Source organism: Ammospiza caudacuta, chromosome Z (assembly GCF_027887145.1).
Source record: "Ammospiza caudacuta isolate bAmmCau1 chromosome Z, bAmmCau1.pri, whole genome shotgun sequence".
Lineage (NCBI taxonomy): Eukaryota > Metazoa > Chordata > Aves > Passeriformes > Passerellidae > Ammospiza > Ammospiza caudacuta.
The window spans coordinates 30,582,453-30,601,454 of record NC_080632.1 but is presented as its reverse complement, the minus strand read 5'-3'; positions in this window follow the sequence as shown (position 1 = coordinate 30,601,454).

Below are 19,002 nucleotides of genomic sequence, written 5' to 3'. Positions count from 1 at the left end.
ACTCATTGTGTCACTGTGTAGATAGGTCCGACATCTCTCATCTGTACACACACTGCTTCACTGGAAAATCTGAAAACCTCTCTTCTGATGATGGCTTGCACCTCAGTGTGAAATCAGTTGGGAAAAGGATTCAGATAACATAAATATGAAGACAAAATTTCAGCCTGAGGATGAAGACAGCCTGAGGATGAAGAATTTCCGACACTTCCTTCAGCCTAATGCATTTTCTGTAAAATATAATCTATACCCACTCAAAGTTACAGAAATTTGGCTTTTTATTAGGTCTAAAAAATAAAAACTAATTTTAATTCCATAATGCCGTTTTGTGGTTGCTGTTAAACTTGAAAGAAGGATTACAAAAACAAAAACATTCTGTAAACCAAATCCTCAGTCAATTCTATTTTACAACTAAATCTCTGCTTATTCAATGTATTAGAGGAAGTATCTCTGTTAAACAAGCTCTTTTTGTCTGGAGGTTCAGAATTAACATGCCCTTAAGTCTTCTTTAAACACAGGTAACTCATCACCCTCATCCACAATAGTTTTAATAGTTGCTAGGCGTCATGCAACAAACTATGCTTTTGTTTCTGCCTTACCAGTTCTTTCATCAGCTGCTGTTGTGCACATTAGGCAAAACATATGAGAGCAAACAAACGGCAAAATTGCTTTTTGCTAATATTTTGAGACTGCTGCTCAATTTTAAGGGTTAATCTTTACCAGGCAAACAGGTGCAGTAGAGAACCAGATGGTTTCAAATGCAGTGTGATCCTTGCAGGAATTGTATTAGTACACAAGCAAGCCTCAAAGCTGTTTTCAGAGAGCAGCTGTACCAAAATGCCATGAGAGTACAGTCCCTGCCTCTCTCTGCATCCTTGTCCTTGCTCAGTCGTGTTGGCTGAACTGGGACTGCATCCCAAGCTAAGCTCACCACTTTGCTCATGACTATACCGTACTTTGTGTCACAGGCACTTCATATCTCTCCCTCCCCAGTTTCAACTTCTTTTTGCCTTTTTGTGTGCACTGGTTTCATGTAATGGCTCCATCTCCTCAGGCATTCAGCATCCTTTCCTGTGCCTTCCTTGGTGTGTAGCTTCCCTGGAGAGAGACCATGGCCCAGGGTCTAAAGGAAATAATGAACACTTATAAAGGTTTTCCAATGGTATCTCTCTCTGACCTTTCTAACGGTGACACCCAGTGAGACAGGGTGCAGGAGCCCCACTTTCTCAGAGTGGTGAAAGTCACTTAGAAAGTCACTTAGAAAGTCTCAACTGGTCCAAGTCTGGCAGAAGGTCTTAATGGAAGTCACACCCATTCACTTGGGATCCCAGAATTCAGCTCTTTCAAGGATTAAAATTTGCTGTCAGTGTTTAAAGTGCTCAAGTCAGTTAAAAATCGAGGGAAAAGAAGCAATTACCTCACTGGTTGAACAACAACAAAAAAAAGGGAATTAATTGCAGTTTTGATTGTTTGGGCAGGGAATAGTAGCAGAGATCAATGAGTGAATGAAATCTCACAATGTCCTGGAAGGTAAGGGTGCTGGTTTCAGATGTTGAAACCAGCACAATAAGAAAGGACTTGGCAATAGGGCATGCCCCCTGAATGACTGGAGCAACAAGGCCGCTGGATTGAAGCTTTGGGAGAGGCATTGTTTCATCTTTATGTCTCTATCACATTGTAATAAATTCTCCAGTTACCTTATAAACCCATACTCTTTTTAAGAAGGATTCTCTCCCATACAGATCAAATGAGCACAAATAATGTTCTTTCATTCCTATTTCAAATACTTTGCTGGTGTGTAAAACACTGGCAATCCAAGAAAATCCATGAAAAAAGCCCCATGTATATAGACTTTTCCAAACTGCTGACAAATGAACTTTTCATTTGACTTTCTGATGCCACTTTCTCACTGTCTCATATTTTTTTATCGTGATTTTCTAGAAATGTCCTATGAAATATAGAATTACAGAATAATTTAGGTTGGAAAAGACCTTTGAGATCATTGAGTACAACAGCAAACAAACTTGCCAAGTCCACCAGTAAACCCTGTCCCTAAGTGCCACTGCTATACTTCTTTTGAATATTTCTAGACATGGTGACTTGAGCACTTCCCTGGGTGGCCTGAAATTTCTCACTTACACTCCCATAATCATTCTTTTCTTCTGAATATGTTGCAGTTTAAAAATTTCCTTTTAAAAATTAATGTCATTACATGAGCATCTTCAAAGTACTAAGCCACAATTTCTGTGCTGTATCCATGATGTAGTACTCAAATTAAATGCATTGTTCTAACACATTTCTACTGAATTTATTTCCAGCGGGCTTTAAATAAACATGCTTTAGGTTATAAATATATTCCCATCCTTTGAAATCCTTTCACACTGAAATGAATCTTCTAGCCTGTGGTCATCTGGAGAGCTTGGAGAACCACTTCAACAACTGATTTAACAACTTAGACCTGAGAATCCTATAATTTTCAACACCGTTAAATCATATGTTATAAAAACCTTTTTTAAATTAGTAAAATTATACAAATAAAATAAATGTAGCATGCGGGTTTAGACACAAATGTTTGTAAGCCAATACCTCTTGTTGATCGTCATCTAGAAACAGGAGTACAAACACATCTGTAGATTAGACATGAAGGGTCGTATCAATCTGATATTCCTTTAAGAGGAAGTAGCAAACATTTTCTTTGGCAGTAAAGAAACAAAATATCTCCTTTAAACCATAACCAGAAAGGTTTATTTAGGCTCTTAACGTGAGTAAACTAAGGATTATGGGAATTTAGTTCAAAAACTGTTGTAAAAGACTTGTCTTAATAAGCAAAGTGCCTGAAGTAGATACCTAAAATAACAGCAGATGTCAACACAACATAATGAGACACATTATTTAGATTTATACCTTTGATTTTTGTGTAACTAATTAGAGTAGGACACAAAAAAAAGCGTTTTCCTGTTTCTATTGCCAATGAAATTGCTTAACAAAATTTACCAAACATTTTAATTTTTTTTTTTTTTTTAGTGTCTGTTATCTGTTATAATTCATGCACACTCTTGGATGTTTATGAGTTTCGTACTTTTGAAGGGAGAAAGTTATTTTTCTGTTATTTATGTATAATCTAACTTCAATTGGACTAGAAAGAATGAATCTGGAGTAATGTTCTCTTTAATTTCTGACAAAACAGATTCTGGAGTAGTTTCAGTCTAATATCTTTCCATTTTTTATTGATTAGAAAAGGAAAAGCTAATGCTGAAAGGTAGATATTTACTTCAAAAAAAAATAAAATATTTTATTCTATTCTCTTACAGCTGCTAGCAGGTATATCTGTATTCCAACTTCTTTATTTTAAACTGTCAATAAATTTCATTCAACATATATAAATCAGTCACCTGTCTAGGTAATACCAGTAGACAGTTAACTAGTTAACCAAAAAGTGAGCAAAAGTATATTAATGTGTGAAAAAAACCCTGTAATCATTTAAAAAGCTGCAGAATATGGTTACATTAATTTTCAGGAAAATTAGGATGCAGATTCTTTCATAACTGAATTTTTTTTAAAAATTATGAAAATAAGCCGGGATAGTTTCTAAGCTGAGCTCCTTGCAATGATTCCAGCTAGTCACTCTCATTCCTTTCTGTGGCTTTGGGGCCACATTTCTCCAGTGCTCCACATTGCAGCTGGGCTACTTGATCTTGCAGCGGACCAATGTCGTTGTGCCAGCTGCAGAGCACAGCTGGAACTCCTGCCTCTAGGTCTGCTCCTACCTCCTGGCACAAGGCACCTAATCAGTTCATGCCAAGTGTCCAAATTAAGACAGCAGGAGTTTCTTGTTTCTCTTGCCATTGCTCCTCCTGGGCCATGCTGGGATGATCCTGGAGATACCTGCTGAGATGGTGCAATGGGCCAGTGAGGTGATGGCTCCTGCCCCTGGCTCCAGGCTGCATTTACACACCAGCCAAATGTGTGGTCATTGCATGGAACAGAAGGAGTAATAACAGCAGTAATGACAGTTCCTGAAAGATATTTCAAAGGACAAAGGCACTGAAGTCTGTAATGTGCTCAGTGGCTTTGGTCACAAGGGTCACGAATAAACTAAAAAAATTTCTGTGTCCCACCAAACTGCAGCCTTCAAAGCCTGCTCAGTAATAATTTTTTCAGTGCTGCTCTCAAGACACTGTGCAGTAATCCCTTCCAAAAGGCATATCCAAACTCCTTCCTCTCCTAGAGGACTAGCAAGAGAAGTGTTTTGGTGGTTGTTTTTGAGGACTACACTGTCTCCTCAGGCAGCTCCACCACATACACAGTGGGATTCTAGCTGTATGGTGAATATACTTCCCATGTTCACTGCTCTGGTCCAATGGGACTGCATAGTCAGGCAAATGCTTATATATATGTGAACCTTGGCAAGGTTTTCTGTGGCTTTTAAAATTGTGCAAGGACTTCAAACTGTTTGGTGAGTTAACTCAAGAGATACTAATCTTATTCAAAAACTAATTGGAAGAGAAAAACCCTTAAAAAATCACTCCACTTTTGTAAATATGTTCTTGGTCAAAGTTGTTTTCTAGGAAGAAAGCCCTAATGATGATAGGCAACACATTGCTACAAGAGGCAGGAGAAAAGGAAGTCCTGGAGATGGTGGGGGTCGCACCCTGTCACACTGCTCAGGGTCTGCCCTGTCCCCACGACATCCCTGCTGACTGACTGCAGAGAGTGTGAGAAATCAGCAGCAAAAAAAGCTCATACCTGCCGTCACATAAACACATAAACACTTTCACTCAGAGTACTGCTCTCATTATCTGGCCATCGGAGGCAGCTAAGGCTGAGACAGGAGAGACGTTACAGGATCCTGTCTGCCTGGTGTGTTCACGGTCCACTCCAGCCGGGAATGACTTCCAGATGTTCATGTGCTGCAAATGCACCTCCAGCCCACAGCCCAACCCTTATCGATCACGCTGGACAACACTGGCACCGAGCGGGAGGAAGCGGTGGCTCAGTCAACAGCCCAGAGGGTGTTGGTAGACTTGATCAGGGAAACGACAAATTTTCCAGAGAAGCTGGCCAGGGAAAATGTCTATTTTTGTTGCAGGAGAAAGGTTTCTTTAATTAAAAAATAACCACATAAATTAGAGCCAAAACAAAACCCTAAACAAAACAAAACAAAAGGAAACAAATAAACAAACAAACCCCAGAAAAATAAATCCAAACTAAAAACCCAAACAAACAAAACCTCCAGCAAAAACAATCAAACAAAAAATAAAATAAAAACCAGGGGGGGAAAAAACCTCAGCAACAAGCCCACAAGACTAGAAAAGTATGTGTGCTCTTACATGAATTCTCTCCTATAGAAGGGCTTTTCTCAAAGAAACTCCCATTAAAGGGTTAGCTGTTAAAGAAAGCAAATGTTTGGTTGGTTTTTTTTTTTGTTGGTTTGTTTCTTTATGATGGCTTTTTCAGCAGAGATATAAAAGCCTGCATAGACAGTCATTTTGATTTTAAATGGCACGGTTCAGGTTACCTTAACTGCATGTCAGAGATTAGCTGAAGCAATGCTGAAGTAATCAGGATCTGCACCACCAAACAACTGTTTCTGTGTGCAGTCAGCTCCTGTTTAGAATTATGTAGGATTTTCTGTAGAAATTGTGTTCTTGAGGTATTTCTGTTTGTGAAAAATTTTTAACACGAACCTCTACAATAAGGACTGGAATTAATTTGCTGTATGAAAGATTCCTTTCTTTCCAAGATATGATCAGGCTCCTCCTACTGAAGAAAATAATTTATTCTTCTAGTGACAATCTCCTTTCACCCCTTCAGGTTTTTAGTGTGTCTATATTACAGAATAATTTATCTACTAATATTTCTTCTGCAAACCCAGAAATCCCTAATTTCTTTTTTCCCTTTTTAATATAAACAGAATACAAAAACAAATGCTGGTTTTCCCCCTAATGTATAGTAATGTCAAGTATTTTCCCCCTGCTATATTATGTCAAGTATTCTCTATGTAAGATTGCAAAACCTAAAGGGTTACAGGTTCCCCCTTCAATTCACAATCCCAGTGCTGTTGTGGAGGAATTGATTTATATTTTTCTGCCAAGCCATTATTAATCATTCAGTGTGGTCCTGTTATAACTGCAGGGATATGAACCTATCTGCCACAGAGTGTGTGTCACATTGAAGCCCACTCCTGCATGGCAAAGAGTGTGCAGCTACACACTCACCCGGGTCAAGGCCTTTGTTGCAAATGTGCAGTTATTTTGAAACTAAGACCAAATCTTAAAAGTATTTAGCAACCTAAGTTTGTAAATTGGACATTCTTTTGGATTCTTCAAAAGAACACAGGCATAAATCTCCCACCAGATGCTTATCTGCATCATTAAGCTCCTAAATTACTTTATAAACTTGTTGCCTATACTTTTTTTCCTCGGCAAATTACTTAGAAACCAGATGTGCCTTTCCTCAAATGTATTATTTGCGAGTATGTACCAAATACCTCGGCAGAATTACATTCCTGCTTCCAGCTATTTGGAAAATGTTAATTTAATTTGCTCTCTTTTTGTTATTCATTTGGGCAACCAGTCACCTAAATCACGTTATCCTTTCTGCCTTCTTACTGGCTGCCTAAATGTTTTTACTAGGAGAATTATGAGTATCAAAGGCATTAAGAGGCAAAGCCCAGGTGATTTGCAACTGATAGGAATTTGAGGATAATAGTTATTGCTGTTTATATTCACTAAACCTGTAGATGATCTAGGCATATTTGTGGCTTCCATCTCTTTACATCTAATATAAACCCAGTCACCACAAATCACAGCTACCGCATGCTTATCCACAGGAATGTTTGCCAGACACTTTTCTTTTACTGTTGGTTGCTTCACCAGACTGATGGTCCAATAAAGTCTGCATTGACAAATCTGAACTCTAAAAATTAGTGCCTTATCCTGTGCTTTGGAATTGAAAGTAACATTGAGATGTGATACATACACTGAGGGGCTTAATGACAGACTTATGAGTGTACTAAGTAACTCAGTGTTGAAGACTGGTGTGAGCTGCCCGGTCATATATGTCCATTAATTCATTTTTATTACCAAATTTAATTTGAAATTGTGGTCATTTCTTACTTTTTGAAATTGATCTAGATAATAAAAATGAACTATATTCCAGGTAACATTTAGGCCCAAAGCAGTGTTGACACTTTGTGGTAAGAAAGGTAAATATTTACTTCATGAAAGACTTGCCAAGCCCACAAACTCTGTGAAAACATGAGATTTCAGTTAAGTAAGCAACAGGCTTTCTTTCACAAAAATAGCATTCTGGTAGCACTTGGTTTTCATGGGCACTTTTCACCAGAATTGCAGCATTCTATTTTACAGAGAAAAAGAATACTTTTGAGGAAGTGCTTGGAATGACTTGTCTCTTTTGACCAGATTGGAAGATAAGCACATATATTTTTGTCTGTTCTGTGGTTTTCCCAAAGATTACATCTATTTTTTAAATGTTCCAGGCTTGGTGCATCATTAAGGTAACGAGTACTCAGCTTCCCCAGCATCACTCCCTGCCTCCTCTGGCACATTTCCCTGCAAATACATCTGAAGACTTGTTTCTCTGGGTAAGGGGGCTGAGACAAAAAGAGATGTGCTGCTCCCTTTCCATGTGTCGACTGCAAACAGCTTGTATCATTCTGCTTTGTTTGTTCTTTACAGAAACAGTGGCTGTGAATTGCTGGGGACTTCTATGTTTTATGACTTTTACCTGCCAGATACAGAATGGCTGAACTCCTCTACACCAGAGAATTGCCATATTTGAGCAGATGGGCTTAAGAAAGTGAAAAATACAGAATTCTGTTTTCTTGCTCATTTGTGGTTGTCTGGGATAACATGCTATCTTCTTTCTGACAGAATAACACCACTTGGAGAGAAAGGCAAGAGTGGTCATACAGAGGTAAAACAGAGCCATTAAGGGAACTCAAGGGAGCAGAGAGGAATTTTAGTTGTGCATATTCCTAATTTCCTGTTTCAAATTTTTTTAGTCCTTTAAAATTACCAGGCAGACCTGCTCTGCAGATTGGTCATTCCAGAGCCTCTCTGTAAATCAGCACCTTCATGACTACAGCATAAAAACCTCACTTCAGCTTAATACAACAGAAGATTTGGCAAGTGCAGGTGCAGCCCCTTTGCCAAGGGTCTGTGGTCCTCATCAAATCAATCACTAGCACTGCTGGAAATGTGAAGACACTCCTGCTTAAAAGAGGGCTGTGTCTGAGTAATGCAAAATCTGGGCTGTATATTTAACCCCAACCAAGACTGGTCAGGAGGGAAGTGGAGTAGAAGAGCAGTGTGGCTTTCCACTGGTGCTCCTGCTGTGGTTTGAGGATTTAAAGAGGACTTTGATTTCTCAGCCTTGATGCCCCACATCACAGACTCTAAAGTTACCACTAGGTAAGAATAGGAAACATTTTTATGATGGTGGAGAGAGAGCAGGAAAGGAAAAAGAAAGGTTGTAGCCTTGTGCCTCTGCAAGACAGAGTACCTCTCAGTACTGGTACAAACCATGGTTATCTTCACCATCCCCACCAGCCCTCATGAAGAAGACCTTTTTGTCTCTGTAGAGTGGTGCACCAGAGCAGCCAGGCACATGAAAAAGCTACATTTGGGAAAGCAGAAGTGCAAACTTTGTGCTGCACAAGCCGTTCCAAGGTACTTTGCTAAAGGCTTACCAGCCTTACTGCCCCATGATAAATGTGGGAAGTATGACCCCATTTTTGCCTGAGAAGTAAAATACTCCAAACCACAGAGATATAAAACAGGTAGCAGGGCACTCACTAGGCAGCTGAGTGAATATCCATGAGCCTGAAAATTTGGCTGTATTTATCAGCTAACCTTAGGCCTCTTCTATGTGGCTGCACAGTGCCCTGTGAGACACAATGTAGTACAAAAATAAAGCACCAGCAATGCATATAGAAAAGGTTTTGTTTGGTTTCCCTGTCTTTACCTACTTCAATTCAAAGTAGATGATCTCTACAGCTATTGGCTTCATTCTGTACCGTGCTACTGACCTGCTCCCTGGAGATATGTGTTTCCAAACCTCAAGTTATTTCCTTTAAATTTAACCTAAATTAAAGAGCCAGAAGAGGGATAAGTGAGTGGCGGTCTCTTAGCAAAAAATCTGTCTGTGTTCCAAATTTCCAAATAGGTCATTTTTCAATTAAAGGACTACAGCGCTGGAGAGTAGAGATGCATGATGAAAGCTGGTACCCAAAACTGGTACCTTTCTGCTTTTGGCACTTCATGCATCTGCAATTCTAGAAAAGCTTCTCTTGCATGCTAACTGTCCCGTCTGTAACATCTGCACACTGGATTTAATTTTTCCTCCCTAAAGCCTGACTTTTGTTAGTGACAAGGCCACTAAAAAGGACAAAGCAACTCAGGAATTTTACACAAACCTTGGCAAAAAGTTAAGCACATTCCTGTCAGGTTTCTCAAAGCTGGATGCCTGTAACAGATGCAGGGGGAGCCTGGAAAGCCAGCAAATTCCCTTCTTTCAACCCCTGGGGCTCTTCCCACTTTCTGCACGCAACCCTAACCCCATGGGAGGTCTCGAGAATGGTCAGTGAAAGATATTAATCTTCCTTGCTGAAGCACTGAGCAGCATAAATGTGGAGGCTGCTGGAGCTGGCCATCCTGCCATCCTTCCTGCCATCACCATGTCAGGCAGGTCTCTGACATCCCCTCCAAGGTAGGAGGAAGCAAGGCTCTTCCTCAAGAGCCTTGTTGTTAAAGCCCTTCTGAGCAGACAACTTCAATGCCATTTTTCAGTTGCTTATTGAAGACCTTCCCTCATGCTTCTCAATCATTTGTTTTGCCATCTGTAAATAAATACAGGCCTCAGAAGGACAGCTTGCCAGATATACATCCTTAAACTGCTGTGGTCTTCTACAGAGCCCTTTCCCTGGTTTCATATATCTCCATATTTGACCATTTTAGTGACTAAGGCATTTGTTTTCACTGTGTTTCAATTCCACACCATACATTTAAATACATGTAAATGCATTCCAACCACAATTTCCACTGCCCACCGCATACTGGGTAAATCCCCCCCTCCCCAGTACATTTTAAGGTCACTTCCATCAGTTCAAACACTGATTATTCAATATATCAAGTATCCAAGCCGATGGCTGATGACAGCCGGAAACCATAAGCTGCCTTGAGGCTTGTCTTCATATCAGCCCCTGCAGCTGGGTGATGAGGGACTTTTTTTTATGGCCATTGAAACCATTAGGTTGCTGTAGTTTGTTTGGTTTCAGCTTACCATAATTGCTGCCATTTCCATGGTTGATTTGGGCTATGTTTGAAGTTGATGTACAATACAAAGTGTGCTGCATGTGTAGCTGGTCTCCGTGTGTCAAGACATTAGAAAGAGGGAGAGTGTGTGTATATGTGTATGTGTGCATATATATAAACATCTGCCATGTAGCTGTCTTCTACTTACACATGTTTCCAAGGGGTTTACTCTACTAAGGGCAACTCAGTGTCTTAACTGCCCTCACAGTGATTCAGGTTCCTGCTACTGGGGAGATTAATTTTGATTGGGTGGGAGCAGACAGCACAGAAAGGAAAAAAGTGGGATGACTAGCAGGGAGTAATGTATCTAGAATTCCAGACCGTGAATCTCTTGAGCAGGGAGGTGTATGAGGATATGAAGCTATCAGGGTGGTATTGTTCATGGCCCTGGGACTCCTATCTCTCTTTGAGGAACTGTAATTCAGTGCAGTCACTGATGTCTCCTTATTACAATCAGCAAGGCCAACACATATCCATGGCCCACAGATCTGGAGGGAATTGTAGCCTGGGAAAGAACAGGTAACAGCTGGCATGGGAAGACAGGGCAGTCCTTCCCTGGATCTGCTGACACAGGACCTCAGGACAATGAGGTAAAAGCACTTTCTTGGGTGACTTGCTGCTTCTTTGGTTCTCATTTGTAACTGAAGGATAACAAAGGTACTGCTCACTACCTTCTCACACATATGTGGTACAAGCTCCTTCAGGACAAAATCATCTTCTAGAAACAATAATAATAATAATCCTAATCCACCTTCCAAATAATTAGGATTGGGATTAGGATTTTTATTACTCGTATATATATATATATATATATATATATATATATATATATATATATCTCCTTTTTTTGAGTCTTACTTGCCCTATGCTGACCAATGCTGACAATCATCACTTTGTCCCTTCGAATGTCCAGGAAGGAATAATAAAAGAAAAAGAGAATGGAGGAAGCTACCACTGGAGGGGCTTTCTTGAAGCCATATGAGAGCTAGAGGAGAAAGAAAGAGTGCTCATGGGTAGGAGGACAATTCCTCACTGAATCCCCTTCTTTTTTACATTGCTTGCAGCTTCCAGCACAGCTGGGAGACACAGCAGCATATCATCAGGCAGAAATAAATACACCTAGACAGGTGATAGAAGAGAAGTGTACACACATGATGTGTTGAAGCAGCTGTAGTGGATGGACTAGAGGTGGTTTTTCATGTGTGTCTGACTGCCCTGCCCATGATAGCTAACAGGATGGAAGCTCCCACGTTTTGCTTCACACTTGTTTTCTTCAGTGGTGTATAGGATTACATCTAGTGCAGATATCTCAGTGTGCAGCTGCAGCAGAAAGGTGCAGATTGATCCTGAGGCAAAAGCTGTGAACTGGTGACAACTCTTTGTATAACAAAGGGAACAAGAACCTGTGGTACCTATCAGGTGACCAGACACTCAGAGACACAGCAGAAGCTGAAACTCAGGAGGAAGATCTGAGACTTTCCATGCAAGGACTATGACAGTATAAAAGCTATGGGGTTCCTTTCCTGTGGGCTGTCCTCGGAGGCACCAGCTCGAACTGTCTCTGAATTACTGCACTGTGGATGAATGGCTTTGTGGAATGAGACATCTGAGACTGTGCCATGGGAAACCTGGTCTGATTTTGTGAGAGTGGGGTGTGCATGGAGTCATGTGGGGCTCCTGTGGGTTCACTGGAGCTGCTGGCTCTGAAGGGGCTGGAATCTCAGCAGTGACAGTCTGTGGTGGTGGCACTGCAACTGCCAGAGTGGCTCCTGGATGGTCAGACTGCTAAATTTCCTTAACAGATAGGAAAAACAGCTATTTCATGGTAAATATCTTCCTAGAGATGGAGATTGCACTGAAAACAGGGGTTCCACTGTCCCAGTGTCACTGGTGGACATGATGAGTGAGATTCCTTATGCCTGGCACCCCTCAGTCTCATGGAGTGCACCAGGGCAGGACTTCGGGAGATACACATGGCAAGCCGCAGACCTCCTTAAGCTGATGGCAGCTGTGCATTTGTCTCCTCTCTGACTGTAGTTAAATCAGAATACCAATACCCAAGGACAGAGCTCCTACATATGTACTGAACTAGCCCAACACTCTGCTTCCGGTAGTGTCCAAGAAAAAATGCTAGCAGAGGAGTGGAGGAACAGGAAACAAGTACAAGAATCAAATATTTACAGCTCTGAGGGCTGTTTCTGGGGCCCTTAATCACCACAGCCACAGAGCTGTGCCTAAGCGTGTCTCAGGCAGTGGGTGGCTGGAGGCTGAACCTTAGCTCTGCTCTGGAGGTGTGCTGTTTTGTCTCCCTTCATCCTTTTTGGAGAATTGGACCTCAGTACTTCATTCAAGGCCCGGCTTTGAGATCCACAGGTTAAATGCCACATAGGGATTAAACAACAGGGCATAATAAGGTGCAGCATCGTAAAGGATGTGGAACTCAGGACCTGGCTTCAGAATAGTTCAGGTCTCCCAGAGGAATCCACATGCTCTGTGTGCTGTCATTCCACATGTGCAAGCCTGCACCTCTTCTCCCACAGAGGCTGATCCATACTTCCTGTCCCCTTTTGCACTGTCAGCTGCCCCTAGTCCTGTGATCCTTCCCTTCTCCTACTTGCTGACTGATGTTCTGCTCCTCCTGAATGCCCTGTCTCTATCCTACATTAGCCAACTCTGTCCCAACATTTTGTCTGGTCATGCTGGCATTACACACCCAGGTGAGTGGATTACAGCCTGCTTCTTTGCGTGTGAGTCCTGAACCATGGCTAAACAGCAGCTAATGTAACTGTGCAAATCAATATTTGTTCACACCGGTACTTTCATTCACTCTCAGAATCTGCTGAGACATCGCTGATAAAGAAATTCCTTGGTAGAGCAAGGATTTAGATCCTAATCCCTCTGGGAAGGGACCAGTGGTCCCTTTTCTGCCTTCCCCATTCCCAAGTCTCAGCAGGCACTGGCATGTCCATCTGCCTAGTTAAAAACCACAATGGGAGCAAAATGTAGGGGAGTTTCACCTCTGCAAAAAATCATGGTGGCTATCTAACATGAGCCCTCCTTTACAGCAACACCTTTACTCCTTTCGCCCACCACTCAGTGAATGGTTCATTTCAGCATCTCATGATAGACTATCTGTAGCCCTCCCTACCATCACAACTTCAGGAAGTATTTTTGACCCATTAGTCCTCTGTCCAAGCTAACACATTTTTGGAAACACTACAGACAGGCTGCAGACACTGTATTTGCTGACACTGACCATAATCAGAAGCATTTCACTTGAAAAACTGCTGGCAGCTGCAAAGCTGACTGTGGAAAAGCTGTAAAGAAGTTGCAGTAACAAAAAAAGAAAATAAACAACAGCAAACACCCCACACACATTTGGAATTGTTTTGCCATTCACATGAAGCTCTGCTTCAATCAGCCCTTTTTCTGCATCATGCTTTGCAGAGGTCCCTCTGAGCTCCCAAGCCTGAGGGCGACACCTCAGCTCAGGACAGGGTGCCCCAACCAGACCTGCAAAAAGTAGAGAAGGCAAGGGCTGGCCACCAGTCCACTGTGTAACAGCAGCCACAAAACATTCCCCCACAGCCCAAAGGAATGGTGGTCTCCAGAAGCACATCAGGCAAAGCTGCCTGGTTTTCTGCTGCTGCTGTTGTTGGTTCTAAGCCCATCTTTGCCCAGGTGTGGGGCATGCAGGCCTCGTTGATCTGGCAGCACAGAAGGTGGTTTGGTGCATAGCAGACACAGCAAGTGGAAGCTGGGCCGAGCAGCGAGGTCTACAGGAGCACAGGAATTCTGATCGCCTGGTTAAAAAATAAAATACAGAAAACAAGAGAAAACCAACAAAACAAAACGGAAGGGAAGGGAAGGGAAGGGAAGGGAAGGGAAGGGAAGGGAAGGGAAGGGAAGGGAAGGGAAGGGAAGGGAAGGGAAGGGATCTTTTCTTTGCCTTAGCAGGCAGTGGCTGTAAAATCAAATGAAGATCAAGGAGATTAAACTGGAGGGGATGTCAAGCCATGAAAAGGTGAAATACTGAAGAATGCCCTTGCAACACTTTTTTTCAGGGAGAGTGGAGGATAAGAAAGTTGGGTACATTTATTTGATCACTTGTGACTTTAAAGTCTCTTTGTTTGGGGGACAAAAAGATGAAATAAAGAAAAGAAAATGACTTCTCAAAGTCCTAATAATAAGCCAAAACCCTCACACGTGAATGAATTATAAATCATTTCTACAGTGATTTAGTTGTTTGAGGGAAATCCTATACCTCTTCCTACATGCCCATACTGATAAGAAGACTGGAACAGAACAGCATTTTATTCACTTGATAAAGATAGTAAAACAGAACACTTTACTCTTATCAAGGACAGTGGAACAGAACAGCACAGCCTTGGAGAAATAGATAAAGGACGTAACTTAGGGAAACAGAAGCCATGCAAAACACAAGCAGGGTGCCAGCTGAGCTCTGCAAAGCTGACAAAGCAAAAGTTATACAAAACAATGATATTGAGCATACTTAGATGCTCAATATATGACACCTAAAAAGGACACTGGACATTAAAGATAGATCCAAAAGAATCATAAAAGGACTTCCAATAAGGGGTGCAACTATGTCAAATAAGGTGAAGGAAGTGGGGATAGTTAATCAGTGTGTATTATAAAACTCTGTTTACCTAACACTCGGCACAATTGATTAGGGGAAGGATCCTCTAAGTGACCAGCATGCTACAATAAAGAATGCCTGCTTTCTAATATGCAAAACTCAGTTTGAAAGTTTCTATTCAACCAATTTCAGTATCAATACATTCACAGAGTGCTCTTGCTAACCATCAGAAGGGATATACAATCCACCCAAGCATTAGGATCTTACAGCAAAAGAGCCACTCAAATCAACAGTTCCACTGACTCACCTCAGAGGTCAATATCTTTTGTTGATGAAGTAATGGATTTTTTAATGAACATGGTGTATTTTTACATCTCCCTTCATTAATAAATGGGCATAGTAGGCCCAAATGAGTGTAAATAAAAAGCAGAGTAGAGTTTCATGTTAGGAGATAAAATGAAATCCAGGGCTTACCTCAACCTGATTTAACTGTAGTTAAAACTATGATTGCAACACTGATATTGGGATGTCATATGACAGAGGCAGACCAACCTTGAGCAGAGAGCTTTAATCAGGGAACAACAGGGGATAGAGGTGATGACACACAGTCACCAGCAAAGAGTTCATAAATTAGAATTAGACAATAAAACAATGTGTGCAATATTCTGGTGGTGTTGGCTGTGAACCACCTGGTAATGAGGTCTTGCCCACACCCCTTGGCTGGCACAGGGACAGCCTCAGCTTCCCTGTGACTTTGTAGCAAAACTAAGGAAAGCTTTTCCATAGTGAGACAAGATCTGACTTCCTGGAAATCAAAAATTACCTTAAATGAATCTGACCTAAACCACTTTAAATACAACTTGTGAAAAGAGCACATGTGCAGTTTTGAAAGAAAACAGGAATACAATCTTTACTCACTAATAACCTCTAATGAAGTCCCATAAACCAGCATGGAAAATTGCTTCTTAACAATGACAGAACTGTAAATGTCTGGAACAATAAGGTTCTTCTCAAGGCAGAGTGGTTAAAAATTACTGATGGAGGGATCTCTTAATGGCTCCACTCCCAACTTCTTCCATTCATATCAGGTTGCATATTCTCCCTTGAGTAACGTCTATTGGAATAGATTGCACTGTGGAAAAAAATTATATTTTTAGCATGAATGACTCAACATTAATAGAGTTAAGAGTTTCTGAATTCAGCATGAAAACACATTATGTCAGGAACTAGTCACAAATCCTACTTCTCCAATGTCAGGTGGATTGAGTAATGTCTGGAAAGACTGCGATTCTAAAACAAGCATGTGGACATGTCAAAACAGTTTATATATCCTTTCCACACTGTGCAAAAATGAAGTTAACTATTCACTTCATTTAAAATTTTCTTCCTCCCCCCAGAAACAATTACTTACCATATTGTTAACATTTCCATTTTTTAATATGAATGCTCCCAGCAGCTAAAAGTGGTTTAATACAATAATAACTTGAGGGAAGGGGTATGAAGTAGTACATTTTTTATCTACTTTCTTAGGGGGGCTGACATGGATTTTAACATTGAAATCAGGACTCTTTCTTGATTTCCATTTGTTACATGCTCACAATAGCATTGCTGAATATTGCATGCGTCAGTAGAATCTGGACAAAAAATATTTTTGTCTCCCTCTAAGTATCTGTACCTGAATGAAAGCCAAGCTGTCTGTGATCAAGTAAAGCCTAAGCTGAAATAAAAGCAATAAATCTGTGTGGAATTTTACTTCACACAAGTATAAACAACATGGATAAAATAATTACAGGCTTCTAGGAGTGCAATTCAATTTCCAGATTTTAAAGGTCCTCTCTTTCTCATATCAGATGCTCAGCACCTTTAGAGATGTCCGTTTCCTGTTTCAAAAAGCAGTGTTGTCATATGCCTAGATGGCTTCACTACTCAGTCCAGGATGCAGCTAGTGCCCTTGGGAGTATGTACTATTCAAATTAAACTTCATTGCGCGAGGGCGCGCGCGGCCCTAAGTCCGGCTAGCAAAAGGGGAGAAGCGGCCGACGCCCCTGCGCATCGGAAGCCAGCCCCCCTTGGCATCCTGGCCTCGGGCTGGGCTGGATTGCGGACTTGGGTTCACGCAGGACGAGACGAGTGAGGAGGCAACCACTTGCTGGGGGTAAAACGTCGGTTTATTGAAGAGCCCACAGGCAGCAAAAAGGGCAACCAACAGGTGGAAAAACCCACAGCAAATGGCCCTGAACACGGGGGGAGACAAAGTTTTTACAGAGAAGGGGTGGAGAAGGGAGGGGAAGCCCAGCTAACCAATAGGGGAACATGTGGAGCTGTACATAAGAAATCTGACACAAGAACTTATCCAATAAGCATAGAACAAAGGAGGGGCCCCGGGACGCCAGCCAACCACAACCCCCAGAGAGAAGAACATTCTCGAAAGCTAGGAGGAGTGGGGGGTGATTGACTGGGCCCAGGGGGGGAGGAAAACTTTACTTATATGGTGGGATAAGGGAGGAGCAGTTATGTAACTTGGGAGATTGGCAACTAACGGGGGCAGGGGGACCCATAGTAACTCAACTGTCAGGGCAATAGTGGCGGGAAAACTGGGAAGAGAGTAACCATTTATGGAGAACAAAGGGAGAACATACATAAAATGAGGGAGCAAACTGAGAAACTTAAAAACACACTACAACACTTCATATTCAACAAAATGTTAACAACAAAATGTTGACAGTTTGACTCCCCAAACTAATGCAGATCCATCTAAACAGCTTGAGTTTTACTGAGCTATTTGCAAAACTAGAGATGAGTTTACTATAGTTGATATAATTTCAACAAAAAAAGTCAGATTAAAAAAAAAGGAAAGTATCTACATTTTTATTTATTCTCTCCCATCTTGTTGACTACTTTTATTTTGTTACTTTTCCTAGTTGCTCTGTTCTTCTATTCTCTGTAAAGGACTCCTGCCAAAACCAAAAATCTCCATCCTCCCTTCCTCCTCCTGAAACAACAAAAACACATTTTCAAACCACAAGAGTTGTAAGCACTATAATTTAACTGTATGTGGCAGTGAGAATTCCTCATACAACTGTATTTTAAACATCTGGATGCTCTAGAAATAATCTGCAAGTATATCAAGAACACTTCTGCTATGTGAAAACTTCCACACACATCTCATTCTCCCTTCACTCTGATCCATTCTCTAAGCCATTTGGCTAAGGCAGGTTAAGTGACTTCCAAGCACATAAAAAGTACATGCAGTGGTTTTGCTTCCCTCTCCTAAACGTTTTTATTCAGAAAAAAAATTGAAAAACACAATATTAACATTCCTTTTAACAAAACATCAAACATTCTGGTCTACAGCAACCCTTCTCCCTTCCAAAGTCAAATCTTCTTGCATTTTTTACAAATGAAGCAAAGCTGAAATGAAAAGATATTGCTATCAGGTTTCAATCAACAAGGTGTTCACTGCATTGTCAGATTCTCAAATGGGAAAAACAATTGTTCATCATTTATAAACTGCTACTGAGAAAAGACTCGCTTTTTGTTATTCGCTTTTACAGATTTAAATTTTATTCTGCAAGCATACTTAAATATTTGTCTGCTTCAACTAGTTCAACCCAGGAAAAATAGGACCAATTTTTCCCTCCTGATTTTTTTCTTTCTCTTCTAGTTTTAAGGTTCAGAGTTTTCATCTCACAGCTGTGACAAAAAGCAGGGCAGTATAAAATGCACATGGAGTACTGGCTCATAGGAAGAAATTATGTAAAGAGCTTCTGTTCTTTATCTTCCCTCACAAGAAGGTTTATATGAAACAGAATGATCAGAATGGTACAGAAAAAAACATTTCATGCAAGATGGAATTGAACCTTGGGATTTGTTCCCATAAGCAGACCCTAAGGTCACCAGTAAGGGCTAGATGCTTGTATAAACCTTGAAAACATCAAGGACAAGCATTTTGGAAGAAGTATTAAAACATACTCTTCAGAGCTTTAGCAAAACTAACTATCAGTAATCAAGAAAACCCCATGTCTGAAAGTTTCTTGCACTTTTGTCTGAAGCATCTGTCACTGACAG